This window comes from Tenebrio molitor, chromosome 2 (assembly GCF_963966145.1).
Source record: "Tenebrio molitor chromosome 2, icTenMoli1.1, whole genome shotgun sequence".
In the NCBI taxonomy this organism is placed as follows: domain Eukaryota; kingdom Metazoa; phylum Arthropoda; class Insecta; order Coleoptera; family Tenebrionidae; genus Tenebrio; species Tenebrio molitor.
In genome coordinates, this window is record NC_091047.1 from 29,571,395 (window position 1) to 29,591,516 (window position 20,122).

General features: G+C 34.9%; 1 protein-coding gene and 1 long non-coding RNA gene across 4 annotated transcripts in view; both read left to right on the forward strand.

The window, feature by feature from the left end:
• The window catches only part of side-VII (sidestep VII), a 395,213-nt gene that overhangs the window by 106,566 nt on the left and 268,525 nt on the right, over positions 1 to 20,122 (forward strand). The window lies entirely within an intron of this gene.
• Positions 18,726 to 19,882, forward strand: LOC138124580 (uncharacterized). 2 transcript variants are annotated; one of them, XR_011157201.1, is made up of 3 exons: positions 18,726 to 19,218; positions 19,276 to 19,624; positions 19,681 to 19,882. It is a non-coding gene; the product is annotated as an uncharacterized lncRNA (long non-coding RNA). The 2 variants fall into 2 exon arrangements; XR_011157200.1 differs by having other exon boundaries at positions 18,726 to 19,624.

The window sequence follows — 20,122 nt, forward strand, 5'->3', positions numbered from 1 at the left end:
TCATCGGCGCTCACCGAATCCTTAGACAATAAGGCTTTCCGGATTCGCCTCTGTATTTTTCGACACTTGTTTTTGATGCTCTTGTGGGGGACCACGTTGGAAACATCATGCAAGAGGTTAATTACGCCTTGAGTATCATTTGTGAAAGATCGTACCAGAGCAAGTATATCCGTTTCACCGCTGACTTTCTCCATGAACTCGACCATTTGGTCGAAGTCAATTGGATACTGCTCAGAGTTATTAACAGCGTCTTTTGCAAGCATTAACATATGTAGTATATTATTCAATGAGCGGATAATGATGACTAATACTCGTGAGGATGATTTTGCGCACGAGCCGCAGCCGAGTGGCGTAATTTATACGAGCAAGTAATATCCATTATCCGCGAGTAGAATACTATACATTTTCTACGACTATGAAGAGAAATTGATAAATAAGTTTCATTATTAGACAAACTGAAACTGACATTTTAAAATTATTACTTTGTATACTTGATACCATTGCATTAAATTTTGCGAGTAGTCTTCATAAACTAGTTTATGTTCAACCTTCTGTCTTAGAAACTTCTTTTTTGGTTGACATTCTTCTCTCTTCTATATAATGACAGATGTTTAAGTTTTTCCATATGCCTGTTTTTCGAATTCATTTTAACTTTACCCACTACATACGTGTTGCGCAAATTATCACGAGAGCAAATCATACACTAATAAGAGTAAGTCAAAAAATGTTGATGCATGTAAAACGAGACGACTAGCTCTGGCTGGTAGCGATTGACTGGAGCTGCGTCCGTCTAAGGCAGCTTTATTTTCAAAGAGGGGGGAAAAACTGCTGTCCGTGTCCGTTCAACAGACTGCCCGTTCAATAGAGATGACTTTCTTAACAAACCTATACGAATTAAAACGGTGCCCAAAGGACTGTCCGTTCGATAGAGCTGTCCGTTCATAGGAGCTGTCCGTTAAGGGAGCTTTTACTGTATTTGAAATTTACAACTTGTTTATTTCTATATCTAGACCACTTTCGTAAGCTTTTGTCATTTTCGTAAATTCAATTTTGAAGAAAATATGTATTATTATTTATTAATTTAGAAGAGATTGTTCCGCAGTAAATGCTAAGTAAGACTTTGCCCAAGATTTTATAATATGTTTTTAAAATAGAGTTTTATGTAATTTCGTTTCTAAATCTCATCCAACCATTTAATTTGGTATTTTCCTATTTAAATTATTGCTATACAAGGTATTTCATGATCATGAGTGATAATGAGCCCGACGGAATTGAAAATGCAACCCACAATACAATGGCAAAGTGAACCTGGATGTGGACGTGGAGAATATCCAGGTTAACTTTGCACATGTATTGTGGGTTGCATTTTCAATCCGTCGGGCTCATTATCACTCGTGAAATACCCTGTATAATTTCTACCCCGATAGTAGGAGAGTGATGAGATTGCTTCATGTTTATCAAGTTGTCTATTTGTTCTCAATTTAGTGATATCTGATATTCTTTACAGCAACAAAAATCTGTGAGATTCACCACCGAGTGTGCCTTTTGATCGTAACGTTAAAGAACTTTGTTCAATAAAATCGGAAATCAACCCCGACGACATTTGACTGTTTTCATGCAAAGTGAAACTCGCTGTATAAATCGCTTCCCGCCACCTGCCAACATCATTCAAGAAAACGCCACAATCGTGCGTATCTGATTGACCCGAACGCGGTCGAACCGCGGCTGCGGTCTCCCCAAAGAGAATATATCGGCGAGTATTTGTAACCAAATGAAATGAGACATTCGGAGCTCCCTTGTCTCACAAGCCCGTTAAAAAATACCAACTTAGTTTGTTTTACCTTCATTTGCAAAGCAATTTCACATGAATGCTAAAAGAGTGGAACATGTGAGACACTAAAGCACGCTCGTTGGTCCTGAATGACAATACACAAGCAAAAGTTTCGCCGGATTTTTTATTTATGCTCTGGAGGACAAAGCGACGCAGAGGACACAAAAAATGTCGACGAAGCGATCGAAGTTTGGAAATCATATGCAAAAGGTTTCGGTCACTTTCTATTTCGAGTGTCCTCGAGAGTAACAATTTATCACTTGTTTTGTAATTTTGCGAAGCTAGTTAAAATTTCACTTTGTAATTGTTACAACTGATCCTACATTACTATTCCTGGTGGCCGTCCTTGTTCACCGAAATTGGAAATTAGCAAACCAATAGGACGTGCGTTAATTACTCACGGAGTTATGAATAATTTTCACCAAATCGATAGCCTTAACTAAAATTTCAACACTCGCACAGGACTCAAAACCTTATTGTTTTACGTTGTTTAATTCGGGTGCGGCTGTTGGAGCTCTGGTTCTCGAGATTGATCACAGACATGCGAGATTATTTATTTAGCATCTGATTATTTTTCGCTTTAATGGCCTATCGCGCTTTTTTTAGAACAAAATAAATCCCCATCAGGAGCGCCCCAATTTTCCGCCGAGCCTTATTTACCTCTCTTGCATATTTATCGACGGCCCGATTAAAATCGCTCTTCCTCTGAAAAAAAGACTGCATATCCGATTATCTCCGTCTTCTTTGTTTACGAGCCGGCGGCGGTCGAGGGGCGGTCGATAATGACGTGCTCGTGTTTCAAAGGGGATAACTCGTAATCGATATGCGAGGATCAAAGTGTGTGGTGTCCAACAGTCGCATATCATCCGGCTCTTGGAAACTGGCGTCGCCAATAATTCATAGACAGTTGATGATGAACCGGCTTTGGTAAGCTGATACACCGGGGCTGTCGCCGCCGCCGAACTGATACACACGGAGGGGTTGATGTCTTAACGGTGAACCGCACCTGCTCCAAATCGCTCCACGACGCCGGATTACAAGCGGAGGCGGAATCCATTCTGCTAAGTAAACAATAATCAAACTATCCGAGATTTATGGATTCTGAGGCAGGGATGGAGCGCCGAATTCATTTAGTTCCACCTAAAATGGAACTTTAATTCGCTCCGGGATAGTCTTTTATAATTTCGAGAGCACACGCACACCAGGACTGTATTGCCACCGATTGGGCAAACTTTCGCCGTAAATATTTCCGGAAGGCCGTCACTTATCTGTGTTGATTGCGCATTTCCAAAAAGGGTCCGTCGATAAGAAACCCTGACTTGGCGAATACCTTAGTTAAACAACTCATGAGTGATCGTTAATGGAGCCTTGTTGAAGGCGGATCGGCATTTGCAAACCACATGTTTGTAAGTTACGACAAGTTTGTCTAGCGAGTGGTAAGATTAGAACGCTCTGAACGTAACCAAATTTTGTTTGGAGAGACTCTAGGTATGCCGTATTTGGAGCTAATATACCAATAAGTCGGCTTTTGGGACGTTAACATGACCGGAACAAGAGGTGTTATAGTTTGAGGGGGCATTAGACTGGAGTAGGGTAACACACCTAAAACGGCTGAAACTTATACAGTGTAAACCACGCGACAGAATCTTGTTGATCTGAGGCTAACTACCAACTCCACAAAATTTTAAACAAGATTGTTAAACACTAAACGACGGAAGAAACAAATTTTTGTCACGTCTCTTCCTTGAGTGGCCCACGGAGAGTCATCTTCTTGCACATTATCTGTAACTTAATGCTTCTTAATAATAATAATAATAATAATAAAAGACATGAAATGGAACAAGCGTAATATTATTACGAAGCCTTTATGCTATGCTATGTAATGCCATTAAAAATCATATGATTAAGTGTCACATTCATGACCTACTAAAATTTTAATCATTAGATAATGAAAATAATGAAATTGTGAAATTCATTCTACACTAACAATATTTTTAAAACATATAATGCAATCGTGGCAAACTGTCCTTGAAGCCAGTCCTGAAAATCAAAATTTAAAATCAGCCCCAGTACCAATGATTAGAAAGAAGGTTTTTCAAGGTGAATTTCAAAGTTCTGCTGTTTGGCTATCAATCCACAAGCAGGTATACTTAAAGGTATTGATTATGGATTTAGCATCAATATTCACAAAACAAGTTGAATCCAAATGATCACATTTATTAACCACATATTTCAAAAATGTATTAAGAGCAGCTGTGAAAAACAATACACTCGATAACATATAGCTTAACTTGAACAATCCGATTGTAAATGTCACAGTTACGATAGTTGTCATCAACGAAGATCAAAAATAGTTCCTATATGAATGAGTCACCGTTACCAACATCTGATCCAAACACCATAATTCAAAAAGTCAGGTTATGAGAACCTTAGTTTGTGGTTATGTATCTATAAAAAATAATGTATAGCCCCGTACCACATGTTTTCGATATTTTTCACAACGCTCTTGATTGAAAATTTTTTTAAACATATGGTACTATTCCTCTGCTGGATACATATGGTGGGGTGAGCCGATATTAAGAGGAAATACTTTTACTTAATCTCAGTCTTTATACTGGGTGCCCCAAAATTCGCGGAACAACGTAGTAGTACGTTGTTAAGTAGTCATTAAGAGATCAGGTAAAAGTGTTTAAAAAAATCAATCTTCTTTTTTGTAGAAGATATGGACCTATTCGTTACACTAAATGTGGCAACATTTAAAAACATTCTATGCATCCCAATAGTCTGCAAATATTTAATTTTTGTTGTATCCATGGAAATGAGAGGGAAAAATCAAAGCCGTGTTGCCGTACGCTGTTTGAGGTAAAACGAACATAAAATTACTACTTGGAAATGCTGGAAATAATGGAGAAAATAATTGCAAACCTGATCACAATCGTTCAAAACTATTAGGCCACTGGCTAGTGAAAGACAAATAGTCAAAATCTTTTTTATTATTTAAAATAAATGAGATCAAAGCTGCACCTTTTGGGCCCCCATATCTTCAAATCTAAGAGGTATAGAATTTTTTAATTATTTTTCTCGTTATTTTCTAACATGAATTGACATTACCTCATTGAGTTGTTCCGCGAATTTTGGGGCACCCAGTATAGTATATAAGGGTATTAGGCCGATATGGGTTATATAACTGACGAGGTTGAGATTTTGTAAAATCGAGGCGGAGCCGAGATTTCATAATCAACCGAGTCTGTTATATCCATATCGACCGTATGTGGTTTTATAGTTTTCTTTATACCAATAATACTTAACATTTAACGATGATTTATTTGTAAGACTGACATTTCTCTTTACTTCAAAAATTAAATTTAGTTGTCATTTGTGCCGTAACCGTAGCAACGGCAGCAAAAATAACGGCCTCGGTCTGATAATTTTGAATAACGGCCTATACTTTTGAATAACGGCCTAGACTGTTATAGGTGTCATATCAATCAAGCATTGAGTATTGATAAATCCTAATAACAGTATGGTATAAAGAAAAAGAATTTTATCATTACCAGATAATAATACTGAAACGTTTCTACTTTCTTGACTTTTCCTCAATGAAACATTCCTCCCTTATTTGGTGTATTGTTGGTTGCTCGGAGGATGTTTTTGCGGAAAAATACGAAACCAAAACAATGAGAAAAGAAATGTTTATGGGTTCGACGTTGTGTTTTAACAGGTGACTATTAAAATTTTCACTTGTAGTTGGCTTTGAACGAGTTATTTTAACCCTCCACCACCCGGCGACACGGCAATTTTGCCGGAGTACATACAAGTAATAGTGCAGTGCTTATCAACATAATTACTGGCGTCTCGCCTCCGCATTTTGACTTTGTTGTGTATTATGTTCTGTGTCAATGTTAAGGAATTTCCTCACGATATGACATGAATATAATAATATACCTTTTTGAATTTCAACTACCAATGTGTTCTCTAAATCCAAAATTTTTAAATTATTAAAAAGAGATTGCGGTACTATTCCCGTTGCTGAAATTATAAGTGGTAAAATCGAATTTTCTTCTAAACACTAAAGATTTCTCATAGCAACGGAGAGTTCTAAATATTTATTAATTTTTGTGTTGTATGTCTGTGTTATATTGTGTGAATTTGGAACAGCTATATCTAAAAGATATGCTTGCTTTTGTTGTTTATTTAAAATAATAATGTCTGGTCTGTTATGCTGAATATGTATATCAGTTAAAACTGTACGATCAAAATATAATTTGTAATTGTCATTTTCCAAACAACTTTCTGGTTTATAAATATAATGTGGTTGTGTATCCTTTAATAAGTTGAATTTAACTGCTAAATTCATGTGTATAATTTTTGCGAATATATCATGACGTTTCTTATATTCGCTTTGAGCCAAAACGGTGCAAGAAGAAATGATGTGTTCAATGGTTTCCCCTTCAGTTCCGCAAATCCTACATTTATCAATGATCGATTGCAAACCGCATATGTGTTTTTATAATTTCTTGTATTTATAACACGATCTTGTATTGCAAATATAAAACCCTCAGTCTCAGGATGAATATTTGATTTTTTAAGCTATGCATGAGAAGCCTGAATATTAATGTCTGGTTGTTCTAGTTCTTTAAAATATCTCCCATGTAAAGACTTCTGTTTTATATTTGCTATTGTGTCAGGTATATTTGGCTCAACAATATCTGAAATTATATTATCACTTAAATTTAAAGGTGTGTAACCTTTATCCGCTGAAACCAAAGCATTAAAAAAAGTGTTTTCACGAGCTCTATTGAGAAAATAATTTTTTAGTGAAGCAATTTGATTGTGTTATATAACTTATTGATTTATTATAACTTATTTTTAAAATAAATTGTGCTTATTTGAACGAGTTTATAACTGATTCTAAGTGATCCATAGTCAACCCTAAGTGAAAATTTTAATAGTTACCCGTTATTTTTCATTTTGTTTAATTAGGTTCTAATGAGAGGCCGTACCTTCGGAAGGTTTTTCAAAAATTGAATTAAAACAAACACACTTCACTTAAATTTTATTTAACAAGTTATCGAGTATGGTGGTGTTTAGTCCCAACAAACAGGGTGAATAAATCAGTCAATTTAATAAAGACCTTGGTGGACATTTGACTCAACGAGATTTGGCTTTCGTCCCGTGAATTTAGATATGACTCATGAATAAATGACTAAGCTGGACAGATACAGAAGTTTATGGCACGAACAGCATTATAAAAGTTTGAGATGCAAACTATGTGATCCGATTTAGTTTTGACTTGTTTCCCCAACTAAATTGAACCCGACGCGATAACCCTGAAAACCTTCAGTCAAAGCCTGGTCTACTCCGGTGATTGAAAATAAAAGGGAAAAAGGTTCTAGCAGACTTATTGGGTACCTCTCTTCACATGTTAGCTAGCCTAGTTTGGTCACTGTCCCGTTTACTGATGACGCGGCTGTTTGTGCACTTACGCCGGACCACAGCTAATTGAGTGCGACGGACACTGGCGGTAGCTTCCCCGACGGCGAAGGCTTTCAAGTAATGAATAGTTAATGAAGATGTTTTATAATAATTTTATAATAGATCGCCTTGGCGACAACACGCTTCCCCAACCGGTAAATGCAAGCAGATCACATACTTCACGATAAAGAGTTTAATTGTAAACTCTAAAAAGTCACCAAATGCTCAAAGAAAATAATATAATCTTTACTTTAGCACGATAAAGAACTAAATGCTGTTATTTGACTAATTAAATCGCGACTACAAATATGTACAAGAATTAGAGAAATAATTTACTTACCTTGTAATTGTAAAACACGTGGTCACAGAAATAACTGCAGGAAGTACTGAACGTACCTCCAGCTACTTTGGAGATCAAACCCCGAGTGAATCAAAAAAGCCTTGTTTCCCGTCCCGCGTTTGGTTTTATCATTTTTGGCGCACCCCACTTTCGCAACCCCTACTTAACCAAACGGGCCAATCAAAATTCTTAATTTATCGAAATTATTCGGACCATTACAATACCCGCAATAATAAATTAAACTGGCCTGAATGCTGTGTCACCGAGAGTGTGGTGGGTCAGAACATAATAGAGTGGTTCAACCACTCACAAGTATTTGATGAGTTGAGTTAAGCAACATCTGGCGCAGTTGAGGCTTGGATGCATTGCCGCTGGAAAAAGAGCGATCATTTGTAACGCCAATATTTTACAGCTTTATTACAAGATTTCAATATTGTCTGTAATTCCTAAAATCAAATAAATAGACTCCGACCTTGATTTCGTGTGTGAAAAGTGACCACACAGAAAAATAAATGACAGTACAAATATTCTAGGAATTAGTGCTTTCAAAGTAATTATCTTTAGTTGATAGAAATATCCCGAATGATGAATAAATTCGTATCCCCTTCTGTATTAAAAAACATTAATTTGCTAAATGGCCGCATAAATCTGATATTTCATTAAAATTGTCAAACTTTTGGTGTTTTGAGATATAAATGTGTTAAATTAATGTCAATTGCTTTTTCATATTATTACTCTCAAGTAAATTATAAATATACAGGGTATTTCACGAATGATAATGAGTCCGGCGGAATAGAAAATGCAACCCACATTGAGAATTTTGGCAAATTTATGACAAAATGCAACAATTTTTTCTCCTAACGTTGTGCGTTGTGAAACGAGGCATACAGTTGCCACAAGAGTCCCGTCACAAGGTGATCAAGTCTTACTTACTCCTACCTCTAAAATGTTTCTGAAGAAAGAATTATTCGGGTCGTAGGATGAGAAAAATTAAAGCGCAGGAAATAGACTATTCAAATGAATACTTTCACATTTTATTTAGAAACATCCTAACTTCGATGCAAATATTCAAAATTTAGCAGATCAGAAACGTGAAATTATAACAATAAATAATTACAGTTTATCTACTTTGCGTTACAAATGGGCTCATTATTATATCGAAAACAGTTTAATAATAAATCATATTATTAAACTGTTTTTGGTATTTTTAGCTTTTGTTATATTGGCAATATCAGACGTTTGACGTCAGGCATCAAGGTAACGAGTGAAAATTTAGTTAATATAACCTTACCTTTTTGTGAAAAATGTCTGTTGCCAACCCACGGCTAGTCTAATATGAAAACTTGAGCAGTTGAAATTTTAGGAATTAGTAAAGCAAAGTAGATAAAATAGTATATTACACTCTACTATTTTGTTTGATCACACGATACAATAATAATATAAATAGTGCTTCCAAAGGAATTATCGATACTTGATACTTAACGATAATTAAATACGACGTCCATGCCGTGTCCTCTTTTCTCATAACCACTAACTAACGCTACGAAAGAGAAACATCGACGCTATTGGAGACAAATTCTTTTCATATTAAGTACAAGAAAAATACACTTTTACAAATATTTCTCATCTGATTGCATTTTTAAATTTTCGATGTGTGTTTGAGCATTCCATTAAATATTTGTCACTTTTATCTCTTCCTTTTAGAGTAGTCGGAAAAGTGAAATTTAGATCTTATCGTGTAAAGTAATTTGCACTTTTCTACCTTTATTGCGTGTTAATGTGGACAAGTCGTGCTGTGAGACGTGTGACAACTTTAATTGTGAAAATAAACACTAATTCGAGTTCTTGTCGAGGTAAAAGTTGTCACTTGGCGACCTTGTTTTTCAAATATGATAGCAATTGCTTCATGTAAATTTAAAATCAACTTCAAAAGAAATGGGGGCACGCCGCTGCTTCGGTAAATTACATTTTTCCAGCGTCAACAAAAAATAAATACATTTATGCTGATTATTGATACTATTCACAAAAAATTACTTGATATTTTTGACAAAAATTTCATCAAATTATTATTACATATTAGGATTGTGAATCGTGGACACACAATACATTTAAATTTTATATTATAAAATTTTTAACAGGTTTTAAGCAAATATTTCATCTTGGGTTGTTATGTTTTTAACATGAATTGCTTGTGAATGGACTAATGGGTAAATGTTTGTATTCAATAAAACGAAAAACAAATATTTTCGAATTAGTAACGCCGGAAATTAACAGATATTTTATTGTTTGCCAATATACGATACCTACTAATCTTATCAAATTAAAAACTAAAGCTTTACTTGGTGTAACAATGTTACCAGAATTTTTCAATTACGGTGATTGTATTGAAAGTCAACAATAAATATAGTCTTTGTAATTCATTTTAGTGCGGCTATTATGGTTCTGCATTAGTTTCTTCTTCAGCATATTAAGACTAATATCCCACAAAAGACCGCAAAATAGCAGGAAACTTAAAACAAATTAATGCAATTAGCTTTCGGATTGTTGCAAAGTAGCAAACCAGGAAAAGAGCATTACTTATTGATATAATAATAAGTTGATATGTAGATGATTTAATAATTTAAATACAATTCTAATTCATGATTCACATTTGACTGGTAATGGAAAGAATCGTCTTTATTTACTTTATTTATAGATATAGCATGTGAAACCTCTCAACAACGGGCATCAATGTGTAGTCCTTAATTGTTCGTTGTGAACTGTGAAGAGGTAAGTAGGGGTGTCCGTTAATGGAGGATTTATTTCATTTTTTAGAACTTCTTTTTCAGTTCAAAACTATTTTTGACTGAATTGCCAATAAAAATCTAAAAATTAATCACACATAACTAAAATATCAATTTAGATTTCCTGAAAAAAGTACTCTAGTAATATAATTATAATCATATATTTGAGGTCCTTGCGAAATTTTATAACGGGCCTTCAAATAAATTTATATTTAGAACAACCTCTGAAAATTCAATTGTTTGCAACATTTTTCCAGCGTAGAAAATGACACAAGAAACGTCTGAGATTTTAACGAAATAAAATTAGGTTAGAAAATATTTTTAATTTTTGTAGTGCATTATTCCTATTTCCCCTTCACGGAATATGACAATATGAAATTGGAAAAAAGCTTACTATATAACCTGTGTAACTCCGGAGAATAATTGGTTACCTACAAAAATTACTTTACACTGTTAACAGAATCAGAATGCCGCCTACGCCTACTCTAAATATATATGTATTTATTTGAAGACCCGATATATTTTAATCAATTACAATTTTGACATTTAACAACATGTGTTGCTAGTTTTTAATGTTGCAAATTGGTAAATCTTTTTTACAAGGGTGAATGGATGTGGCAGTTGCTGATATTCCAACAAATTGTTACAAATTTTTAAAATTTTTAAATATTTAATACAGGATGATCAAAAAGGACTGTTTAAGTTGGCAATACAATTAAGAGTATTTTGTTATACGGTTGTTTGCAATACTGCAACTGGATACGTCTTTTGACAGGTATTTGACGTGAAATCAACAGCGACAAAATTGTCGGTAATGTATGTATAAAAATCATTTAAAAGGCAACGGTACTATTGCGGCCAAAACATTTCGTCCACCCGTTTGAATTTGAACTGTCAACTGTCGTGAAGTCGTCAGCAACCGGAAGTTACTCCAGTTATATCATTTAAAAGTAAAAATCAGTACTGCCAACTCAAACAGTCCTTTGTGATCACGCTGTTTTTAATTTTTTGACATGTCAACAATTGATTTTTTATATTTTTTTTCTGTCGTAATATGTACTTACATAGTACATATGTATGTACTTTGATTTGAGAGATATTTTCAAAATTTTAATTTATTTGCTGTCCCACCTTCCTCTTTTGCTTTCTTTATATTTATCCTGTTTTTGGTTTTTCTTTGTACATCAGAAAGCATTTCTACACAATTTGTTAAACCGCAAATTAAAGAAAATTCAAAATTTCCTGTTACGCACTTTAACAAACATTTAGTCTTGATTTATTTTCTAATTATTATTTTTCGCAAAAATTTTTAAACATTAATTTGTGTGTGGAATAATAAATTCCTTAATATTTTTTTCAATTCAACAATATTATAAATTAAACATATTTATTTAGGAGGTTATTGTTGTTTAACCTTATTCCTCTTCTCATGATTTGTTACCGTTCATATGACGAACTGATTTATTTAGTCTCTCATCATTATTTAGACACTTATCATAAACCACAGTAAAAATGAAAAATGCTTTGACAGAATTAAAATTATGCTTAAAGTTCTGAAAGATATGTACAACGTATTTCCTATTTTTATTATTTTATCTACGGTCGCGTAAAAAGTAGGCACTTTTTGCACTAAAAATCGTTGTCAAAGTTGACGTTTAGAGAAACTGACGGAATCGTTCTCTAAAAGTTTTAGAGCACGATTTCTCGCTTTTATGGCACAGAACTGTCAGAATACAACAATCGAATTTGTTGGAAACATTGTTTAGGATGCTAAACGACGTGGTTCTCAAACGACTTTGGTTATACAGGGTGTTTGAAAATTGCTAGTACAAAAAAATACTGGTAATTGGTGATGGTGAGTTAAAGTCATTGGCAAAAATTTTTTTAATAAAAGTCCCCTAGTTTTCGAGATAAAAATTACTAAAAATTGGGTTAAAATTGTTAGTACCATTGTTAGTTGCCAAAATCTTGCAAAAAAATATTTATTTTTCATATTGTTGTATAGTCCTTCATTATCACGCTTGGTTACCAAGGTTTAAAAAATACTGCCCCGCCTAAGGCGTAAAATATACGGGGATAGGGTTACTTTATCCCTTTTGTTTAAAAAAATTAAAAATTGGTTTTTTGGATTTCTTAGGGCTTCTAGATGCCACAGTTTTTTTTTGTACCAGCAATTTTCAAACACCCTGTATAAAATATTGAACAAATGAATTATTTTATACAAATTTATGTTGAAACCGCTGTGATGATCTCAGGATCGTAGATAAAATGTTGTAAGACATACGTGTAAAAAGTTCCTTTGTTGCACTCACATCTTTTAAAATACTCCCTCGTACCTCGGTCGTATTTTAAACCCGTTCGTGCAATAAAGGATAACTTTTTACACTTATATCTTAAATAACTATTTCCATGTCGAGTCTCTTATTAATTTTATTGCTATATGATAAAAGCACGAATGTTCAATTTTCTTTTGTTTTTAAATACTTATCCTAAGTAAATTTTTCTGTGCATCCTTCGGATTTATCAAGTTAAGAAAATATGTCTAACTTTTTGAATAGCCCTGTGTATCATTAAAACAAACTGTCTGTCAGGGTAAAAGATTAAAGAATAAAATAAATGGTTGCCCGAAATAAAGTTGTTAAATAATGGATTAAAGTTGGGAGGTCTGTCACTGTCAGCGATTGTTTCGTTTGAAAGAAAGTTGGTCTGTAATGAACGACGACAACAACCTTTCAGAAAAAAATATTTTTCAGGTACTTTTAATGGAAAAACAATCATTAATGCCAAAGAATTTGTATAATGTGTAGTGTTTGTTTGCAATAAAGCAGTTAAATAAAACCGAAATATGTATTGATTAATTCTAGTCATTTCATTATCGTCTGGTGCAAATTGCTATTTAGAGTTAAATTAGGTATCGGAAAATGTCTGTTTAATGCTTAATTAGCATGATGCATTACGTGCGAGTTTTGATTATTTTGTAGCGCATCACCGGACAATCAAGATTTAATCGTGATAATTATAGCGGCGCCGCAACGTGTTAGCAGGATTTCCAGCAGGATTTTTTCCCTTTATGGGCATAAAGAAAAGTGGCCGGTGCCCGCGGCCACTTCCTGCCGTAAATAATATAATACCCCGGATGGCTGTTACAAATTGAATTTCCATTCAAATGGTCCTGAAAGAGTGTCCTAAAGTTGTTAGACATTTCCGCGCGAGACATTTCATAACATTTCAGCCACGAAATGTACACGTCCGCCTTAAACAGAGGTAAATAACTGAAAAGTCGGCTTTTCTACGCATGAAACGCGATAAAAGAAATAGGTCTGCGTGCGCTGAATGAATATCATTCAACCTTTCCGATACACACTGTCTTACAATATCTATATAAAAGACATAAAATTCTAGACGGCTGCCACTCGTTCCGCAGGATCAACCGACTATATGAAACATAACGCCCAATGTTTGCCACATTTGCCAACCTAAGAAACAAAATAATTTCGGACGATATCGAAGAAAAGAGACGGTGGACGACGTATTGGTTTCAATAAACATGAACCGCTGACGAGGGGAATTTGCTGAAACGAGCAAATTGACTACCTACGAAGTTTTCAAACTGTTACAACGATGGTGTAAACAATATGGAATGATGAAGTAAATTTGGAAAGTGTTAAGCTGCGAAAGACAAGAATCGAGTCGTTGATTAAGTTTTGAGGTTGTCTCGTTTCAAACAGCGTCATTTGGTTGTGCGCCCGTAAAGCTTTACACACGGTCGTAAACTAATAATTGTGACAATAATAGTACTAGTATAACTGAACAATGACTGCCATACACTATAAACAAAAACAATAAACATTAAAATAACATTAGTGTGAAATGTAAATTGCTGTCAAAGTTATCGGGTAAAAAATATCAACATTATTGCCACGTGGAGTTATAGCTGTACGATTATGTAAGTTGAATTTTTGTGATTTTTTTGGCCTCACAGTAAAATAATTACAAAAATATTTCACTTTGATGGTACTATTGACTACATTCACTAAATCCTGACTTTTTTCTTTCTGGACTGTAACGGCGAATTTATAGTTTCTTTCCTCCACAGGTCAGGTCAGTGAATATTTAATAGTCGTTTTTTATTCTAGATTGCGAAATGACTCTTTTGTATTTGAGATTAATAGTTATTTACATTAGAGTACGGTAGGTGTATTTTACAGCGCGACAACTAGGTTTCAGGTACGAGCGCGAAGCCGAGTGCCTGATTAGTTGTAGCGCTGTAAAATACATTTGGTCTTGGTTTTGGTCTCTTCAATGACTTGTACTAGAAGTTAGTATGACTTTTATTTCCTTAATCTGAAATGTGCCACTGTGAACATTTTACGTTAGGAACAATAAATGAAGCATCACCCTAGAGCAATCAGAGATTACAGGATAAATTGATGAAACAGTTGAATACTAAAATAAAGTGGAAAATTTTGCCCTTAATCTTGTTCATGGTATGACTAAATTTTTTTTTAATAGCTATCCTTGATGGTATTTTTTTATTGCTCTTACGGTACTAATAATTACAAAAGACTCGTTGTCTCTTATTTTTGTACAAATTACCGTAAGATGGGGTCACTTTGATCAATTTCAAATTTATTTCTTTGATATCAGCTTTGTTTGTTCTCAAATTTGAAGTTAAAAAACGCCAAACGATTAGTTTTGACATATAAAATTCGGCTCTATACTTGAAAATTATAAATTTTAAAAGTTGCGGAGTAAAAAAAATAAAAACATTGTGATCAAGTTCACACGCGAATGGGGGCCACTTTGATCACCCTCTAGAAATACGTTTAAAGTGCACTGAATACGTACAAGACGATCATATTCACCCCATTTCAAAATCGGTGTTGTAGTTTTTGATATATATTAAATATTATTTTGGGGGCGACATTGATCAGCATCATTAAATTACATTTTATTGTTTAACGTCTTTATTTCTGTAACTAAAAAATATATTCCTACATATAACAAAAAAAGTCAATGAAAATAGTAGAAACAAGCACAATTTCACACTTTCAGAAAATGAAATCAAATTATTTTTACGCCAAATTACAGTGAAGGCTAAACTCGCTTTGAATATTCTAGCACTTCAACTTTTTTTCCAAAGCTTATCACATCATTTTCAACATTGTTTATTGGTACCGGCAACACGGCGCAAATATCTGATAATGGCACAGTTGATATATCCAACGGCTTAAGTTTGAAAGTTGTATTGCCTTCATTGGTCGATTTCAAACCAACAACTGTATATTCAGTTTCCGAAAATTGTTCCTGGATTTTACACACGTATTTGTATGTTACTGAATTCCGTTTTCCACCAATAAAATTAACCAGAACAAAACGTCCTGGCACTAAAAGTTCTGGCTCTGGTTGCAAATATTCTACTTCCTCTGCCTCCACTGGCGGATCTTCATTTTCAGAACACTCGTTATCATTAGGTATATCTAAGGTTTCTTCTCCTTCATCTGAGCTACTACTGTCTGCAGTAGTTACACTTCTTCCTGGCTCAACATTTATCCTCTTCCTTTTCCGTTGCACTCTTTGAGTATTTTGCCCAAAACGATTTTCTCGTAACAATTCAGTAAGCGCATCGTCAACGATAGGCCTAGGATCATGCAGATGGGATGTTCCCGGAATTTTGTTGAGAACTTTATTTGGGTTGAATGGGTGTATACCGGTTGCGTAGAACCCATTAATTAGATTTCTTTTTACTGCTGATTCATGATGATCGCCTGGTTTATCGTTGGTTTGAGCTATCACTTGGTCCATTTTTTTTAGAGCGCGAGATAAAAGTGAAGGAAAAAGCTCTTTGGGAATTCCTGATGAAGTTCTGTTTCTGAGTTTGTAGTCTGTAAGTACAGCGCGCCAGGCCACTTTCATCGGCTTGAAAAATGCCACATCTAGAGGTTGGCAAATATGGGTTGAGTGTGGCACAAGGCAAATGAAGGAAATATTATTTTCCCCACACAGACGAATTACAGAATCATTGATATGTGATGCCAGGTTATCGCCAATTAAAATTTTTTGTCCTTCTAATCGTCTTGCATGTGGCATGAAGCATGTTTCAAACCAATCCTGAAATGTGTTGGCATCCATCCACCCATGGGAAGTTCTATTAAATCTGCACCCTTTAATGCAACAAGATTTGGTACAACATGGTTTTCCTTGAATGCCCCCCTCTTTCCAGGTATTATATAGGTGTTCGCTTTTGTATATTACATACGGTGGCAGCAACGTTCCGTCTGCAGATCCACAAACCATAATCGTGGTGTTGCTTTTAGAATGATTTACAATTTTTTCTGGGTATTTCACACCCCTCCGATATATAGCACGAGTCTTTCCGGGATCATCACCAACGTTGGTTTCATCGTAGTTAAAAATATTCGCGGCATTTACGCCTTCCAGCGTTTGCTCTAAATTTGCAAAATAAATTTCTAAAGTTTCCCTAGAAACAGCTGAGCGGCATTTATTTATGTTACTGGCAAGACGTTGGGCCACTTCTGATTTGTGCCTTTTTAGAAGACTTAGTGCCCAATCTTTACCTGGAATGTTATTTTTAAATTTGGTCACTATACGTCCGCATCTGTCCAAATACGCTTTTGCAAGCATTCTCAAATCAAGTAAATTCAGTGGAAACCCCCAATCTGAACACTTAATAGCAGCATTTATGAGGGCAACTTCTTCTGCAATTGATAATGCAGATTGTCCACCAGCATTATGTATATGTTTGCCATGAAATTTATTATTTAATGTACCAAAGGGAATGTCATATTCACGAACTGCAGCTCTCATTGTTAGTTGTCCATCAGCGATTCTTTGAACAGCTTCCTCAAGCTGCGTTTCAGTGTAATTTCTATAATTTCGAGTCCCAGGTTTCTTCCTATAGGTTCGTACCATCTGAAGCCAAAAATCGCCAAAATTAGCTTCCAATGGCAGAAATACTTTAAATGCTAATGACGGGGTCATTTTGATCACCGTACTAATGGAAATCAATTTCGCCCCGCGATTGTGATCAAAGTGACCCCGCTCTGCATTGTGAGGTTTAGGCTTTAAAATATTTTTTTGTGAGAAGTGAATTCGGGGTTATGCTATTTCAATACGTTCCCTACTAACAAAATGTACTCAAAAAGTAGCCAAAGATAACACTTACCTTTACACATTCAAAGTTATAACGACTTAATGAAAACGCCAGAAGTGCGCAGCGGTGTTTCGAGCAATTTTTTACACGTGTTAAATATGGGACAGATCTTACACACTGCGCAGTCTTTTATGAAGGTATGAAACCACCAGATCCAACAGCGGCGGGAACTTTAAACTGTACTGGCGTTGTGCCAGAACTATTTAAGTTTGCAACGGGGGCTATTATCAAAGTCGCCCCGCGATATCAAAGTCACCCCATCTTACGGTACTAGTTTATCCAGAACTGAAAAATGTTTTAAAATTTTTGTTTCATTGAATTTGTTTCGGATTACCTAATCGTATAAGTAACAACCAGGTGTGTAGGGACAATGCTGCGACCTCTACCCGAATTCCCCCAATAATTACGGAATAATCCCGGAATTCAATTCAGAAAATACAATCCGGTTGATTTAATTTTTTCGTCTAACCCAATTACATTTCCAATCTTCCTCTCTAAACAGCAGAGATAAGCAATCCATTGTTAAAAATGCCGTTCCTTTGTTGACCGAATAATTACAGAAATCTTTCAGGCATGTGAACGTGGCCGAGGTACAATCCACCCCAGCGCCACCGTCATTTTTTACGTTTAGCCGGTTCCAGGATCCCCTGAAATACGACAAACACACACGCACAAAACAAAATTAATAGTGTACAGCGTAATTTTGTATAAAATATGCCCGCACGAAAAGGAAAAAAAACAAGGGGCCGTTAACGAAATGTGTGTGGACTTGAATGTTTGTTTGGTGAAAAGAAAAAACGGCGACTGTGGAAACGGCCTTTACAAATTGTTATGTCATGCGCCGGCTGCATATAGTTAATTAAATGCAACCGGTAACAGGTTATTAATTTAAGGGGAAACGTCGTTTTGCAGATAGTGTTCAACGCCACGGGAATATTGCAGCGTGAAGGTGAACCTTGTTAGAAGAGACGATCATTACCGGATCTGTCTAACAGACTAATCACAAGGCAAAAATTGTAAATTCCACGTTTCATTATTTTAGTCGTTTTAATTTATTAAATATGTAATAAATGCTAAAAGAGTAGAATGATTAAACTACCAGGCAGAATGATGGTACCATGTTCAAAAACAAGCCCAAAAATAGTTATTTACATTAGAGTACGGGATGTGAATTTTCCGGCACGACAACTGGTTTCGGGCACGATGGCGCAGCCGAGTGCCTGATTAGTTGGAGGGCCGGAAAATACGTCCCGTACGACATTTGTATTAGACTTTTCGGCTGACCAAAATATTAAATCTTTTAAAAATCAAGACTAATTTTATTGTAGAATTTGACATCGTCAATAAAGAATCGAATGCTGTGGAATCAATTCCTTGACGACCGTGACCGCTCATTTGTTTTTTTCCTAACAAATTATTTGCCGGCTAAATTTTCACGGTCGTGCTTCAAAATTTGATTTTGGTGTATTAATCGAGTGAAAAAAATGTCTAGTATATAATATAGAGTGAGTTAAATGTGACACCAGAGGCAGTACAACTAGTGGCAGGACTAAATTCTGAATTATTACCACAAAAATCGAAACAACGTTACATAGGACAATTTTTTCTCACGAAAGTATGTAATAACTATTCTTTAATTCACAAATTTTTAATAAACCATATTTTATTACAGACAGTTTTATTAATAGGTGTTTGTGGTGCCTGTCTCCGAAAGGAGTTATATACTCGGAAAATGGAAAATGTCAAGAGAAGATATTATATTGATAACTGACACAAAAACCAATATTTGTAGATCGTTTGCCATTACCAATCCAAACTGGGTTGAAACTGTGAAGAAATATATGGAAGTCAGGTTAAATTGGTATTAAAACAATTTCAAATAAAATTGACAAATATTTGAACCTTGATTGCCCTATGGACACAAGATTGAAGTTCCTAAAATGATTCGTGATGACTGATGGCCTTCCTTCAACATCAAAAACAAAATGTACTATGTTGCAGCTACAGCTCCTCAAACAATGGTGAGTTGTGTCACAAACTTCGATACAGTGCTCCTTTAATCTACTTGAATTTTTAGCAGTTGCTTCCAATGTAACCATCCAACATTGAGAATTCCATCATCAGTACCGTAAGAGAAGCACCAGTACAACATATTGACATTCAACCCAGAAGTAATAAAGCTGACAGTTACCAAATTGTTTCTGCATTGTTCTCTAAAGTGGAGAATTGTAACAATAATGTTTACAACTGTAATTTTACAAAATAAATTATGTTAATAATGTTGCAAATTATTAAAATGTCTTGTACTTAACCATTACTTCCTGGTGAAAACGAATCATCTTTCTTCAGGTGAATACAAGATTTTGGGGTTAGAATGTTTTGTAGATTTTTATTTTCCAGTTGCACTTTAGCACTAACAGCTAGTACTGGATAAAGTAGGTACACAAAACCATATATCAACTTCTGTGGTTTTGTTTTATTGTGCTATTTTGCAGATATTTATGAAATACCTGACAATT